Here is a 17,491-nt window from a genome sequence, read left to right on the forward strand (position 1 = left end):
GGGCGACGCAGGCTGGCCACCACCTACAGCAGAACCTCTATATACTGACCAGTACCTACAGAAGAACCGAGAAACAACCACCTCCTTCGTCCTGGTTGGTCACAGTAAAACCTGAATACCTTAACCAGAGCTCACAGAGGAACATGGATCCAACCATCTCCTTTCCCAAGACTGGTCACCACTTACACTAGAGGCTGGATACGTTGGCCAGCACTTACAGAGGAACACGGGCTATAATACAACCTCCCTCCTCCAGACTGGTCACCACACCACCTACAGTAGCAGCTGGGCACATCATCATACCTTGAAAATGTTAAATATTTATGATATAATACCGTGTTCAGCCCAATGGTAATGAAATTGTGTACAGGAAGGAGACAATTAATCCAACTCTCACTTCCCCATGCAACTCTTTATCTTCCTCATTATCTCCCTCTTGTATCCGTCTTCCCCCCCTCCCTCCCTCCATCTCTTCCCACTATTTACCTCTCACTTGCTATTCTCTCGTCTCAATCTCCAGTATCTCTCAGCTCTCACCCCGCCCTTTATACTCCTATTACCGTTTCCCTTTTTTTTCCTGTCTCTTTTTTTAATTCCCCTCCTCGCATTCCCATTTCTCGCTCTAATCCCTCTCTTCCTCCTTTTGCTGTCCCTGCCATTCTTGTCCCAAGTCCCCCTTCCTTCCTTCCTTCTTTCATTAATTCCTCGTCAGAACTTCTCGTTACATTCCACTTCCTCCTTCCTGCTTCCTTCCCCTTCCCTCATTATCCTCTCTCTCTCTCTCTCTCGCGCTCATCTCTCCCCACCTTTACCTCCTCTTTCCTACCTCCCTATCCCCCCCTTTCCCTACCACTGTGTTCATTCTTGGTTGATGTGTTTCTGCCTCCCCTCCCCCCTTCCCTTACACTGTTGTCACCCCTTCCCCCCTTCCCTTACACTGTTGTCACCCCTTCCCCTCTTGCCTTACACTGTTGTCACCCCTTCCCTCTCACTCGGTTTGGCTCACCCCTCTCACCTCTCCCTTTAACTCCTCTTCCTCCAGGAAATTTTAATAGTTTACCCAGACACCAATTCATGTCTCTGAACCCTTTAAAACTAATTAAGGCTTAACCTGCATCTATTAGTGACCTTGACCTTTGACCTGATGATTAGCTGCCAAAATCTACAGGCATTGTCACTTAGCTGTAATGGTTATATTTTGTGAGGTTTTATGATCTGTTAACACACACACACACACACACACACACACACACACACACACACACACACACACACACACACACACACACACACACACACACACACACACACACACACACACACACACACACACACACACACACACACACACACACACACACACACACACACACACACACACACACACACACACACACACACACACACACACACACACACACCATCAACTTCAATCCTTTTTTCATCATATCATTCACTTTTCCTCCTTCCGTCCTCCTCTCCAGGCTCAAGAACTACCCACCTCCTCCTCTCTCCCCCCTCCTCATCTCCAACGTCATTCCTTCTCCTCTGTGTTTATTTTCTATAATACAGTCATTCCACTTTCATCACATTCTTCCTCGCCTCCCCTTCCTTCCCTATTCCTTCAAGTTCCTGTATATTTTGTTTCTTGTTCTCCTATTTTCTCTCTCTCTCTCTCTCTCAATCCCTCTCCCTTCTCTTCTTCCTGCCCACTTCTTCCTGCATCGCCATCCCACCCTCTCCCCCTCCCCTCCCTCTTCCCCTCCTCCCCCTTCTCCTCTTGCTATTTTTTCTTTTTTTACCTACACATCCTCTTCACTTCCTGAAGCCGCCAGACCCTTCCATGCTCTTCTAGTGATGTAGCCGCCAGCCCCTCCCCTCGCCCCAGTCGCCAGCCCTCTTTCTGTAGGCGCCAGCCCCTCTCTCTCTCTCACTATAGCTGCCAGCCCTCTCTCTCACTATAGTCGCCAGTCCCCCTTTCTCATTAGAGCCGCCAGCCCCTCCTTCTCTCACTAAAGCCGCCAGCCTGTAGCCGCCAGCCCCCTCCCCTTTCACTATAGCCGTCAGACCCTCTCATCCTCCCCTGTAGCCGCCAGCCCCCTCCTTCCTCCCTGTAGCCACCAGTCCTCTCCCCCCTCTGTAACCGCCAGCCCCCTCCCTCTCTCACTATAGCCGCCAGCCTCCTCCCTTCCGGTCGCCGCCACCTCCCTCCCTCCCCTGGGCGTTCTCCCGGAATGAATGAGGACTCAGGTAAAATCGGCTGGACGCATTTATATCGCACGTCCCACCCGGAGACTAACCGACCGACAACCAACCAGTTCAGTCCACCCAAACCTGCCGCCGCCGTTGCAAAATCACCTCAGCGCTACCAACATTTTCCCACTCCTTATCTACAGCCACGATAATTATATCACAAGCATAAATATCAAAATAAACAGTAAAGAATTATATAAAGTCAATCAAATAAAGAGTTTTTTCCCAGACGAAGGAAAGAACCAGTGTGACTATTTTTTTTCCAGCGGTGGAGTGTGGATGGCGGGAAAGTGTGAGTGAGGGCGATGGCGCGGCGGCCTCCTCTCCTCCTCTTCCTCCACTTCACGTGTCCCCGGCACTTAGAGTAATTAACCCAAGCGGCCGGACGCTCCTCTACCTAGCGCGACGAGAGCTAAACAAGTGAACGTCTTTGTGTATTAGGTGCGCACCCCTTTTAGCTCCCCTGCCCGAACCTAAAGCATATGAAATTACGAGTGGATATTGATTCTGAATCCCCAAGACGCATCCTATCAGCGAGATTGAACCCCCCCCCCCGCCCCTCCCGAAGGGAGGAGGGGGGGTAGGAGAATCCAACACCCTTCTTCTTAAACTCATCGAATTGAAAAAAAAATTCTTACCCAGAGTTTGATTTATTCACAAGTATATCCACTTCTTGTCTTTATAAACAGAGATACTTGAGGTAAACACAAAAGAGATGGTTTAGTAAGGAATGGATTTTGAAATGTACTCCTAGCGACCGTCTTCACTGAGGTGTGTGTGTGTGTGTGTGTGTGTGTGTGTGTGTGTGTGTGTGTGTGTGTGAGCCAAGAAATTAATCAAATCAGCTGGTCTTGGCCAAACAGTAATTTCACCAATGACGTCGTTAATTAACTATGCAGGATATTACACCTGGGCCTTTTCTCTAATGTTTTTAAATTAATTCGGAGATTTTGTCGCTGAGAGAGAGAGAGAGAGAGAGAGAGAGAGAGAGGAGGCTGGCTGATAGACAGACAAACAGACAAACACAGATACAGACAAAGAGAAACAGACAGACAGACAAGAAGGTAGACAGAGAGTTAGACAGAGACATAGAAAGACAGATAGACACAGACAGACAGACATTCTTTGGTCTAGTGTGTGGTAACAATAAAAGGGTTAAGACCTCGGAGATACAAGGAGGGGGGAGGGGGAAGAGAATCAGGGAGGGGGGAGGGGAAAGAGAATCAGGGAGGGGGGAGGGGGAAGAGAATCAGTGATCGATGGAGGGGAGGGCAGAGGCTACACTCCACCCACCCTGTGATCACGTCTTTTATCTCACCCACCTGGACGACACGAGGAACTGACCCCCCCCACACTACCTCTCACCCCCACCCACTACCCTCATTTCCCCATTAATTACTATTACCATTGCAGGTACAGGTATAAGTGTCAATACAGGTAAATACAGCATTACAGGTACAAATGCCATTACAGGTAAATACAGCATTACAGGTACAAATGCCATTACAGGTAAATACAGCATTACAGGTACAGAACCTGATTTTCCTCTACTTGTTTCTAATGTCCTATGAGTAATCCTCCTTGTTTACCTGCGAGTCTTGATGCTTGAGACAGGTTAATTAGTAATTAATTAGTGGAGATTAAACTATCACACCTGTTATAGAGATGTTTACACCTGGCAAGCACCGATGACACACACACTCTCTCTCTCTCTCTCTCTCTCTCTCTCTCTCTCTCTCTCTCTCTCTCTCTCTCTCTCTCTCTCTCTCTCTTTCTCTCTCTCTTTCTCTCTCTCTCTCTTTCTCTCTCTCTCTCTCTCTCAAGATAATGATCGAAATAAATCTGAAAAGCGAAGAAATAAGAAAACACTGGAGAGATAAACAAGAGACACAGAAGAGAGATAATGAGAGAGACGGCCCTTGAGAGATGGTAGACGGTGTGAGAGAGGGAGAAGGTGAGAGGGAGTGGATGAGGGGAGGGAAAGCGGATGTCTGGAAAGAAAGAATAGAAGAGAGAAGAAAATGATAGGTAAGGAGAGACAGGCCATGGAAAAGAGGGGAGGTGGGAAGGGCGGGAGGAAGGAAGGGAGAAACGAAAGGAGAGGAGGGGAGGTGAGAAGGAAGATAAAGAAGGAAACAAGAGGAGGAAGGGATGGACATGCAGAGGCGTCAACAGAGGAGCTTTTCTTCCTTCCCCCTACACCCACGCCTCCTACCTCCCCTACCCACGCCTCCTACCTCCCCTACCCACGCCCCTACCTCCCCTACACCCACGCCCCCTACCTCTCCTACCCACACCTTCTACCTCCCCTACACCCACGCCTTCTACCTTCCCTACACCCACGCCTTCTACCTTCCCTCCCCACGCCTCCTCCAGGTAGATAGACCCCTAGTTAACTACAACGACATGTATTACTTATAAATTGTCTCCTCACCTGAGAGAGAGAGAGAGAGAGAGAGAGAGAGTTAGTTTTAGTTCCTTTATGCTTCCCCTACCCCCTCTACCTTCTCTCACTCCTTTCCCTCTCTTTTTCCTCTACCTCTCCTTGTCTTTCCATTTCTCTTTCCTTTCCCTTCGTCCTATCTCTCGCTCCCTTTTAGTCTTCCCTCTCCCTCTTTCCATTCCGTGTCTCTCTCTCTCTCTCCCTTTTTCCTCTACCCTCACCGCCTCATCTATTTGTCCCCCCATCCCTTCTCTTTCCTCTTCCCACCCTATCCCTCCTCCCTGATTTCTCTCTTTCTCTCCTTCTCCCCACCCTTTCCTTGCCTCACTTATTTCTCTTTCCCTCCCTCCCTCTTCTCTCTCCCCACCCAGTCCTTCCTCTCTCTCTCTCTCTCCTTTTCCCCTTCTGTTTCCCTCCCTCCCTCCGTCACTAAAGATAGGGGGGGTGGGGGGTGAGAGGGGCAGGAGCAACACCTCTTAACGATGCTCATTCAATACGGGCGGGGTTGCACGGTCATTTGCAAGAGGCGAGGTGACCGTCCGTGTGTGTGTATGTGCGACACCACCGCCACCTGGAGGACGCCATCCCCAGAAAAAACTTTATCCCACCTTGACAACGTCCGCCAGTGTGATCCAGGTACCGTACCCCCCCGGTTACCACACACACACACACACACAGAATCCTTATCTCCAACATACTGTCAAAGTGAGAGCTCTTGACCGCATACATAACCTGCAGACTGAAAATAACATCACACAGACCATCTACACTGACGGCTCTCTTAACACTGTCTGTGGGAGGGCTGGAAGTGCTGTCGTTGTGATTCAGCCTAACGGTAATGTAATGGAGAAAGGAGCTACAATTAGTAACTGGACTTCCGCTCTACAAACTGAACTATTTGCCATACTCACAGCCCTGAAACTTGTCGAAGACATACCACTGACAGTCTCATCATCACTGACTCCTTATCCTCACTACTTGCTCTTGATACCCTAAACTCAGATTGTCACCCGCTTGTCTCTGAAGCCAGACACAAGTATATGTGTCTTGTTGACGGGGGTTCAGGATCAAGCTGCTGTGGATCCCCTCTCACACAGGCATTAGTGAACATGATAGAGTTGATGCCTTAGCTAAACTCGTGTCCAACAAGAGCAATTTTGAGTACAATCTGGGACTGTCAAACAGAACCTTAAAAACTGTAATCAGAAAAGAGCTTTCTGATGAACTTGAAACCAATAGACAAGTACAAACAGGCACTAGCCAATCCATTGTTTACCAAGATGAGATGTATCAAGTAAAACATGTATATGGAGCAAGTAACAAGATCACTAGATTACAAGATGTAACCGCTAGACTAAGGTTAGGATATAAGTACCTCTGGCAGTATGTTCCTCAGGCAGATGTGAACAAAACTTAATGTAAAGTGTGTGGCCAGACATATGGCCACACACTCCAACACTACGTCTTAGACTGTGAAAAAATAGAACCTTATAGAGATAGATCCAAGCACACTGTGTATACAATGGCACAGCACTTTATCTCTGATGACAAGATAGCTGATATACTAAGGCTGTATCCACACTTCGCATCTAGTGTACCGACTTAAACAAACAATGTACTGTACTGGAAATACTCTGCAAAATTCATTCCCATAATATCAACACACTGGGGTCCAATAAACACCCTTTGTGGCCTCTACTCTGTAATCCTTTTTGTGCTACCGCTCACATGATGAGTATGGGGTGTAAACTAGCTGTAGTTCGCGGTAAAATAAAAACAAATCAATACACACACACACTAAAACACGAGACACCAAACACACACACACACAATAAAACACGGAACAAAAAATACAAATAACACCAAACACACACACAATACAACCAAACACACACACACAATACAGACGGCACACCATATACTCAACCAGCCATCTTTAAACAGTGGGACAGAGTCTATATCCAGGTAACAAAAGGACCTAAGAGCTCAGGTAGTTTTAATGCAGGTAAGAGGGCCACTTAACTAGAGGAGCTGGAGGACAAGGGGCCGGGAGGAAGGAGGGAGGGGAAGGCTCAAAGGCTAGCCAACAGTAGGCCGTTGACAAGGGTCTCCAGCTCAGGGCCAGGTGAGGCTCACAAAGGAACGAGTCTACCCCGGAGAGGTACAGTAAACATGACTTTTTGTAACCCCGGGCCACGGATTATACCGTCTCCTGCCAACCCCTTCAGCTGTTAGGGGGGGGGGGTATTGCAGAGGGTTGCAGGCGACACCTTTACCCCATGTTGCAGGAGACACCTCTGTTCCGTATTGCAGACGGTTACAGAGGACTCCTCTGTCCCACGTTGCAGGGAACCTTTGCCCCGTGTTGCAGGCAACACATTTGCCCCGTGTTGCAGGCAACATATTTGCCCCGTTTTGCAGGCAACATATTTGTCCCGTGTTGCAGGGGTCACCTTAACCCCGTGTTGCAGGAGATATCTCTGTTCCGTGTTGCAGAGGGTTAAGGGCGACAGATCTGCCCCGTGTTGCAGGGGACACCTCAGCCCCGTGTTGCAGGGGACACCTCAGCCCCGTGTTGCAGGGGACATCTCAGCCCCGTGTTCTCAGCCCCGTGTTGCAGGAGACACCTCAACCCCGTGTTGCAGGGGACACCTGTGTTGCAGGGACACCTCAACCCCCACAGCCCCGTGTTGCAGGAACAGCCAGCCACCTTTGCCCCGTGTTGCAGGGGACACCTCTGCTCCGTGTTGCAGGGGACACCTCTGCTCCGTGTTGCAGGGGACACCTCTGCCCCGTGTTGAAGGGCACACCTCAGCTCCGTGTTGCACGGTACACCTTTGCCCCGTGTGTCAAGGTCACCTAAGATTAATGTGGGAATTAAATTCATGTTAAAATACATAAATACATAAGTAAGAAAGGAAAGTAAACTTATAGATAGGAACTATACCTCATCTCCTCCCCCACACCCACACCTTCATTACACACACACACACACACACACACACACACACACACACACACACACACACACACACACACACACACACACATGAAAATAGAAAGTTCTTGACGTCAGTGGTCGGGAATGTGTTGCGGCTGTTGTGTGTTCAGTGCAGGCTGATAGAGAGGCAGCTACCCTACACTGTGCGTCTTAAGGGAATACAATTTGTAATTTAAGTGGATATCTAATCGTGCGGTGATTCAAGACTAATCGTGTGGTCGGGTAGAGAAGTCCCCAGGAGCGGCAGTCTTTCTTCCAGCTTATTCCAATTGTTGAGTGAGGCAAGACAAGGACCCGGGGAGCTCTACCCACCATATGGAGGGCACGAGAAACAAACCGTCAGGACCAACGTCTGGCTACGGTCACACAAGGCATACAGCCATCATAAGACCCGTTGTGACCCCAGGTGAAGCTGTGTGACCTCTGCCAAGTTTGGTTTGGCATTCTTACTCATTGTTGAAAATATTTTAGCATCACATACTCCTACGACTCAAGACCCGGTATATATAAGCTTCGTCCACCTACCCCCTCCTTCCCCCATCCAACTGACTCACCTACGCCACGATACAAAGAAGTAGTTTCAAAGGTTCGTACGTTAAGTTTCCCCCAACTGAAGATACAAGATGTAAGAAACCATCCAACTGACTCACTTAAGACACAGCACAAAAAAAAATGGAAGCTTAAAAGAAGGACCAAACTACAGTGAGAGTGAGCAGTAAGTAGAGACGCTCCTTCGAGTGTCGCGGCGAACAAAAATAAGCGTAGGAGTCTCTGAGGATCCTGACGCAGGTATAAACGCTATTTGTTACAGCTCCCCGTCAGCAGTGTGAGGTCACAGAGCCAGACCTGGAGCTGAGTGTTTGTGGGCGGGGTGAGGAGGCCGCTTTATTGCTTTACGTAAGGTTGACCTCGAGGGACGCGTGGGGTAATTGGAGGGAGGAGCAGATCTACAGCAGTGCCGCCTCCTCCCTGACTTTGGGGAAATTAAGATTTTATTCCGAGTCTCGGCCACGTACCCATTGGCTCACGGCATATAAAAACTCAAAAGGGAAATTCTGAATAAATTAGGGACAGACCTGGATGACTTTTTCCCCAATTTAAATTATTTATTTCTAACTTTATGTTTCGTTTGTCAAGTTCTGAATAAATTAGAGATACACCTGTGTAACTATTCTCAATATATCTTAGTTCTTAATTTGGAGTTTTATTTGTCTGTCTTTCGTCTCTCTCCCCTTTCTTTCCCTCACTTGTCTCCTCCCCTTTCCTTCCCCTCACCTATCATCTCCCCTTTCCTTCCCCTCACCTGTATCCTCCTTTCTTCTCCTCGCTTATCTCTTCCTTTCTTCTCCTCATCTGTCTTCTCCCCTTTCCTTCCCCTCACCTGTCACCTACCCTCACCTGTTCCTCCTTCTTCCCCTCACCTGTCTCCTCCCCTCACCTGTCACCTCCCCTCACCTGTCACCTACCCTTTTCTTCCCCTCACCTGTCTCCTTCTCTCTTCCCCTCACCTGTCTTATACCTTTGGAGTTTAATCTTTGGACATCTGACTACGGGATTGGGTCAAGGTTCTCTCGGATCTCCCAGTCTCTCATGGCTAACACCTTACCTCATCTCCCAATCTCTTCTGGTTAACTGCGTCTCACAACCCCCAATCTCTTCTGGCTGTCTAACTCGCCTCCTAATCTCCCCTTACTAACTACCAATCTTACCCCCCAATCTACACTAGCTAACTATTTATCTCACCAATCACCTCACAATCTGCGATGTTTTTTTTTCCTCACCGTCCAATCTGTACCACCTATCTCCTCTTCGCATCGCCTCTATGACACACCTCCACGTTCCTCGTATTTATACTGTATATACCGTCTACCTTTCTGTTTATTTACCTGTTTGCCTGTCTAGCCAAACCTTACCTCGTCTACCTGCCTGTCTATTCATCCCCCCTGTCCCCTTCATCTACCCACAAATCCACCTTCAGTAGCATTCAAGCAAAAACCACAACATGTTGGAGGGATTTGTTTACAAACGAGAATCCGGGCTAAGCGTTCGTATAGTGGGCCCCCAACAAGCGACCAATGGCGCCCCTTAACCAAATCCGCATTACCGTAACCAGAATTTACTGATCTGAGTTGAGATTATTTCGCCTCAACACCTTTCCTGTCAATATATATATATTTTTTAGGAGGAGGGTCACAGGTAGTGGTCGGATTAACCTTCAGTACAAATTATGCAGGCGGGGTAGAGGTACATATTATGGCCAGGTGTTGAACAGGTAAACCCGGGCTCTATGATAAAAACCCATTGGATCGATTATCCCCAAAACGTTGAAGGGACATAGACGAAGGTGACGACGTAGGGTATTATGGGTCTTATAGCTGAGGTAACTAAGAGTGAGTTTAGGTTGAGGTGGAGAAGGTGTTTTGTCAGGAGAGAGGCGGACACCTGGTCAAGCCGCCACACCTGGCCGGGGCTGAGGAGCGGAAGGTAAGAAGGAAGGAGGGGAAAAGAAGGCAGGAAGGAATGAGGGGAGAGAAGAAAGGAAGAGATGAGGGGGAAGGGAGGAAAGAAGAGAGAAGGGGGCGAGAAGGAAGAGGGGAGAAAGAGAAGGAAGAGAGGAAGGGAGAGAAGGAAGAGGGGAAGGGGAGATATGAAAGAGAATGGGAAGAGAGGATGAAAAGGGAGAGAAGGAAGGAAAAGAGAGAGAGGGGGAAGGTAGGGGGAAAATAAGATGGAATATAAAAAGGGAGAAGAATAGGGGAAAGAAAAGGAGGATAACAGGAAAGATAAATCAGATAAGAGGGAAAGAGAAGAAAAGTAGAAGCCAACAGGAAGGAATTGGTTAGAAATGTAGATAAAGTAAATGGAAAAGAACAAAAAATGGGAGAGTTAAAAAATAAAGTGATAGAGAGGAAAAAAGTAAGAGTTGCAATAAGTAAATAAAACAGAAAGATAAGAAAGGAGGGGAGAAGGGAAAATGATAGGATGGAAAAGAGGGGGAAAGAGGGAAAGGGTAGGAGGAAAAAGGGAAGACAGTGGGAGGGAAATAAGAGTGGAGAAATGATGAAGAAGGTGGGAAGAGGGAAAATATTAATAAACAAGAGAAGAAGATCGTGGGAGACAGAGAAATATAATAAAAACACTTGAGAAACCTGATGAAAGAAAACAAAGACGAAAATAACAATAACAGGAGATGGTGAAAGACGAAGGAACAATAACAATAATAATAATGGCAATAACAACAATATTAATAACGGTAACAACAACAATAATAATAAAAAGATGATGATGATGATGGTGAGAGGAGGAGAAGACGACGATAATGACAGGGGAAGAGTGAGAAAAATAAAGCTGGGAATAATAAAAATGGGAAGTAAGAAAATGTGAGGGATGGCAACACTGGTAGACAGACAGACAGACAGACAGAGACAAAGGCCGAAAGAGAGACAGAGGCAGAGTAAAAGAGAGAGACAGACAGAAAGAGAGAAATAGACAGACGCACAGAGACAGACAGACAACAAACAGCGAGAGAGAGAGAGAGAGAGAGAGAGAGAGAGAGAGAGAGAGAGAGAGAGAATACACACGCGTTTTCAACCCTTCAGTAACTCCAAAGGCAAGTAAGCCTTGTTGAGTGACAACCAGGAAATTAGATAAAGAATAAAAAAAAAGAGAGAAGAAAAGAGAGGGAGGGGGATAACTTAGCAAGATTAGCTGGCAGGAGTCGAGGATTGAGAGGGGGAAGGGGGAGGGAGGAGAGGAGGAATATTCACTCGCATAAACTCTGACGGCGTCTTGGAGGAAGGCAGGGAGTGAGGCAGGGAGTGAGTGAGGCAGGGAGTGAGGCAGGGAGGAGAGGCAGGGAGGGAGGGAGGGAGGCAGGGAGGAGGGGCAGGGAGGAGGGGGAGGGGGGAGGGAGGGGCAGGGAGGGAGGGGAGGAGGGGGGAGGGGAGTGAGGCAGGGAGGAGTGAGGCAGGAGTGAGGAGGCAGGAGGAGTGAGGCAGGGAGGAGGGAGAGGGAGGAGTGGAGGCAGGGAGGAGGAGGCAGGGAGTGAGTGAGAGGGAGTGAGGGAGTGAGGATTTTTAAACAATCAGGTTAGAAAAACAGAAGAATAAATCGATGAAATCAATAAATTCAGTGACAAAAAATCACCTCAGAAATACAACAGCGAGGGCGCGCGCGCATACACACACACACACACACACACACACACACACACACACACACACACACACACACACACACACTGAGTATATAACAATAATCAAACGATAGTCAAGTGTAAGATAGATTTAATCTCTCTTTATTTGATCAGAATCAATATCAAGTCACTTAGAATTCAATGGATTATATCAGCCTCTTATCTAAACCTGTTCCTGCCTGTTATGTGATTTATATTATTTACAATACATTTACTAACATATGATTAACACAGTTTTAATTCAAGATAACATAAGAAACATTTATTAGCACCTCGATATGAATTAAACCAACACTGCCTCAGATGGTTTAATACTTCACCTCACACCTTATCCTCGAGACATGTCAAGTAGCAACACCACACTAAACTCACTGGTCTAAGAGGATAGCCAACAACCACGGTCTTTATTACTTATGCAGAGCTAAAACACCCCCGAGTAAATTCCTCTCTAAACAGCAACAATAACAGCTCTCTAGTTTCTGGTTGGTCTCACAGTCGCAGCAAATGTGGGTCGCTGCTCCGGCTGCTGTCTCCCATAACTCCAGCGTTCCAATACCCAATGTTGCAAAAGTCAGGAAGCCGCTAGACTCTTTTATGTATCCAATATAAACGGAACTCCCAATTCCATGCTCCCAAATTTCCAGATTTTCCGAAACCGTTCCTTAGTTACCCCGACCTGACCCTCTGAATCACTAACGAACACCACACTGCTTCGTTCACAAGTCTATAGCGGCGGAAATTCCCTATATTAAGGTGGCTGCATGAAGATCCATGATTCCAGGTTACGGGGACATTACTCTACTTCACAATGACAACAAATCTCAGGTGTCGCCAATCTATAGACGCCGGGGTACAACAGTTCCAGGGACTGAAGGGGCCTCATGTTGTCCATATAATGACAACAGATCCAGTGCGCAATATCTCTCTGGGTTTCCATGGTTCCAGGATGCAGGAAACCCATCACTCGGCTCACAATGGCAGCAGATCTGCGTCAATCTATGGAAGCTGGAGTTCCATGGGTCCAGGCTCCAGGAGGCCCCTCACCCATATCCGGTGGTAGGCGTCATGGAACGCTCGCTACCTCCCGGCCTCACGCCACGGTGACCAGAGACAATGGCCGGCGACAGCGGCGCCTCCCAGCGATGGAAAGGTAGGGCTAGAAAACTTCTACGTTCAGTAGACGAGCGCGCCCATTCTTATTCCAGAGTTACAGAAGAGAAAAGTTCTTATTCACTCCGAGCTGGGTGGCAGAGCCGCGTATATTATGTTGTTGTTGCTGTTGTTGTTGTTGTTCACGCTGTAAACACTAAAACTACGGTGAAGCAGTAAGTTACGGCCAGCAGATGAATACTAAAAACTTTATTGTTGTGATCAGCAGAAAACCTTTATATATCAGCTCTTTGGAAGACAAGTAAATGGGTTATATAGCTGGCGCTGTAGTATACTAGTATAGGCTACGGAGGTCAACTCTCGTAAGTCTGTTACTTTTTAGATCAACAGCGACTTTATAAGTCGACTCTTTGTTGAAGCGTCAAGGGAACATTTGTTTTTCTCTTGGTTCTGGCAACTGATGGGAGTTTGCGAGAGTTCCATGAAGAAAATAACTTAAACTACTGGTATATAAACATCATGTAATCATATGAAAAAGAAAAAGTTGCTACAAACAGTGATGGGCGTAAATATGTGAGGTCGTCTCTGTCACTTATAATATTAAGCAAAGAGATGACAGCCACACATGCACCACCCTCCGGAACTTTACTTCTACATCACCACACACCAGCCACTACAGACTCTCGGCAGACTCTCAAGCGGCAGCAAATCGCTCGAGATGCTGGTGTGTGTGTGTGCCTCTGAGCCGTGAGGCGAGGCCGTCCCCATTATTATGGTAAACAAGAGTGGCCCTCAATAAACCAGGAGGCCTTACACCACCCTACCTACTCCTCCCACCCTACCTACTCCCCTCACCCTACCTACTCCTCCCACCCTACCTACCCCCTCCTACCTACTCCTCCCACCTCTACCCACTCCCCCTCATCTTGCTTCCACTCCCCTCACCTCTACCTATTCCTCCCACCTTACCTACTCCCTCACCCTACCCACTCCTCATTCTCCCAGCCTACTCCTCCCCACCTCTACTTCCACTCCTACCACCCTACCTACTCCCCTCACCCACCCACTCCTCCCACTCCCAGCCTACTCCCTCCCAATCACCTACCCTGATCCCATCCTCCACCCCTCCCCCACTCTGAACACCACCTCCCTCAACACCCCTGCCCCCTTTCTCAACATAACCCATCCAGTCCCATCTTAATTTTCCTCCCTGTATAAAACACATATTGGCCCTGATCTTATTTACCCTCTACCATAATATATACTTCTCTCTCTCTGAATGCTATAATAACCCAGGTCAGTTTATATAGTACACTGCCCAAAAAACAATGGTTGCTGACATGGAGGTTCGACACCTCCCCCCTCCCCCTTCCTCTCCATCCTCTATACCTCTCCCAAACCTTAATTTCACCACATCAACCCAACCCACGACCACATCAACCCACACTCAAGACAACCTTGAAACCCACGACCATATGGCCCAGATTTCATTATTCATATGAACTATACACTCGGCTCACCTGTGTAATGAAGGCAGGTACACCTGCAATTTTCCTTCAGCATTTACAACTCCACGCACGCACGCACGCACGCATTCTCCTGCCCTCCTCCTCACTCTCCACCACCCTCACTCACTTACCTCCACTTACTCACTCTCAAACTCACTTCAATCAATCTCTCTCCCACTGTCCCACCCACCCTCCTCTCCTCCCTCCCCACCCTCCCTCCCCTCCTTCCACCCTCACTCCTCCACTTCCACCCTCCTCACTTACTCCTTACTCACTCAAACCTCACTCACTCACCCTTCCTCCCACCCTCCCTCACTCCTTCCACCCTCCTCCTTCTCCTTACTCACTCAAACTCCTCCTCCTCCCCTTCCTCCACCGTCCCACCCACACTACCTCCCTCCCTCCACCCTCCTCCCACCTCCCTCCCCTCCCTCCCTCCTCCCTCCCCTCCTCTCACCATCAACAGCCCAGAAGACCAGCCAACATCACTCATCATCAACACTATAAAGGTCTCAAGTATAATGAATTACTCACCATAACCTCTACCTACCGCCCAGTGTACTGCTGCCCTTCTTGTGAAGACGAACAGACAGACAGACAGACAGACAGACAGAACAAGAGACAGACAGAATGAACAGGGAAGGGGTTAGAATGGGGACTGAGGTATGGGATGTGGGGGAGGAGGAGGGAGATATGAAGAAGGAAGGAGGAAGAAGGAAGAGAGGGAAAGGAGAGAGAGATTGGGAGGAGAAAGGAAAAAAGGTAGAGGAAGGAGGGAAGATGGAAAGGGAGTTTACAGGTGGAGGAAGTTAATGGAGGGTGGTGAGAATGGAGAGTTTGGGAGAGGAAGGGAGGAAGCAGAGCAGAAGGAGGAAGAAGAGGTGAGAGAAGAGAAGTTGGAGTGAGAGGGAGAAAACTGAAGGGAGAGTGAAGAAGTGAAAAGAAAGTAAAATGCGAGGAGGTGCAGGAGGAGGTGCAAGGGAGGTGCGGGAAGAGGTGAAGGAGAAGTTGGGAGGTGCAGGAAGAGGTGAAGGAGGAGTTAGGGAGCTGAGGTGAAGAGGAGAGGGAAAGGTTAAGGATGAAATGAAGGAAAGGAGGGAGGAGGGGGAGGGAGGGAGGGAGGGAGAGGGAAAAGAAGGAATGACGGAATGAAAGAGGGAGGTAAAAGGGAGATATAGGGGGGGGGAGGAGGGAAGGAGAGGAGGAGAGAGGTAAGGAAAGGTAAAAACGAGGGAAAGGTAAGAGGTAGTGAAGGAGGGTGAAGGAGGGAGGAGGTGAGAGAAGGGGGGAGGAGAGGTACGGATGCGGGGAGGACATAAGGAGGGAGGGGGAGGAGGACATCATCGTGGTGGACGCACATTGGGAGGCAGCCAGGTATGCGGGCGCTGCCTCTTGCCTGGAGGAAGTAATTATGGAATGACAATGGGTTGTGCAACGAGGGCCTCAGGCCTATCGTCGGGCAAGGGAGGAGGGGGGAAGTGATGGGGCGCAGGAGGGGGGAGAGTGATGGGGCGCAGGAGGTGGGAGGGGGAGGGGCAGAGGAGAGATAGGTGGAGAGAAAGGGGAAGCGATAGGGGGGGATGAGAGGTGAGGGAAAGAAGGCAGCAGGGGGGAGGAGGGAAAGGATGAAGGGAGAGAGGTGGAAGGAAAGGATGATGGAGTATGGGAGAAAAGAAAGGGGGAGGGAGGAGAGAGGTGAGGGAAGTAAATATAGGGGAGAGGTAGGAGTGTAAAATGTGGGGAGACAAGGTAGGGGACGGTGGAGGCAAGGTAGGGGACGGTGGAGGCAAGGTAGGGGACGGTGGGGGGCAAGGTAGGGGACGGTGGGGGGGCAAGGTAGGGGACGGTGGAGCAAGGTAGGGGACAGTGGGCAAGGTGGGAGACGGTGGGGCAAGGTAGGGGACGGTGGGGGTAAACGAGGAAGAAGAATGTAAAGTAGACGATGACGGAGGGAAGAAAAGAAGGGGAGGAAACAACAGGAGGATGGAGAGAGTAGGGAGAGAGGGAAGTACAAAGACTTAGAAAGGGGGAGAAGAATAGAGTAGAGGGAAGGGAGAGGGAAGGGGCAGAAGAAGGGGGAATACAGAGGGAGAAGGGGCATGTAGACAAATAAGAGGGTAAAGGAGGAGAAAAGAGTGGAAGGAGGGAGAAAAGTCAACGATAGAAAGAGGGAGGGAGAGGAAGACAAATTTGGTGGGATGGAAGAGATGGGAGGGAGGGAGGGAGGAAGCCAGATATAGAGGTGAGGGATGGAGGATAGAGGAGGGGAGGAGGAGGAAGTCGAAGGAGGGAGGAGGGAGGAAGGGGCAGGAGTAGAGGGAGAGGAGGGAGGGAGAGAAGGAGAGGGAGGGATATGAAGAACAGTAAGAGATAGAGAAGGCAGGGGAGGGGGGGGAGGTGAGGGGAGGTGAGAGGGGGCTGAGAGTCATTGTACAGGACAAGAGGTGAGTGTAATGGGGGTGATGAACAACGGCGAGAATTACGGGGGTGGGGGGTAGGGTGAGGAGGGAGAGGGGAGAGGAATGAGAGGACCAGCACAGGTAGGGACAGGTAGGCCCTGAGGGACAAGGAGGGAGGAGCATCTCTGGCCTGTTGTGTGAGGGTAGAGAGAGAGAAGCAGGTGAGAGGAGGAGGGCAAGTGAGTGAGGAGGAGATAAAAGCAGGTGAAGCGTAGGAGAGAGATAATCAGAGAAGACAAGAGGGGGTGAGAGAAGGAGGAAGAGAAGAAGGCAGGTGAGGAGAAAGGAGGAGGAGGAGGAAGAAGAAGGGAAGTAGGCAGGTAAGGGGAAAGGAGGAGAAGACAATCAAGCGAAAGGAGGAAGACATATGAGGAAGGCACGAGGACAAGGAGGGAGAGAGAGAGGGAGGGAGAGAAAGAGAGAGAGAGAGAGACTGATTCAGGGGAGGAAAATAAGGAACAGTCGGATTAAGTTTTCAGCAGAGAAGAAAACACATGATAAACACTGACGACAGATGATGGG

The sequence above is a fragment of the Homarus americanus genome, unplaced genomic scaffold, assembly GCF_018991925.1.
Source record: "Homarus americanus isolate GMGI-L3 unplaced genomic scaffold, GMGI_Hamer_2.0 scaffold24756, whole genome shotgun sequence".
Classification (NCBI taxonomy): Eukaryota; Metazoa; Arthropoda; class Malacostraca; order Decapoda; family Nephropidae; genus Homarus; species Homarus americanus.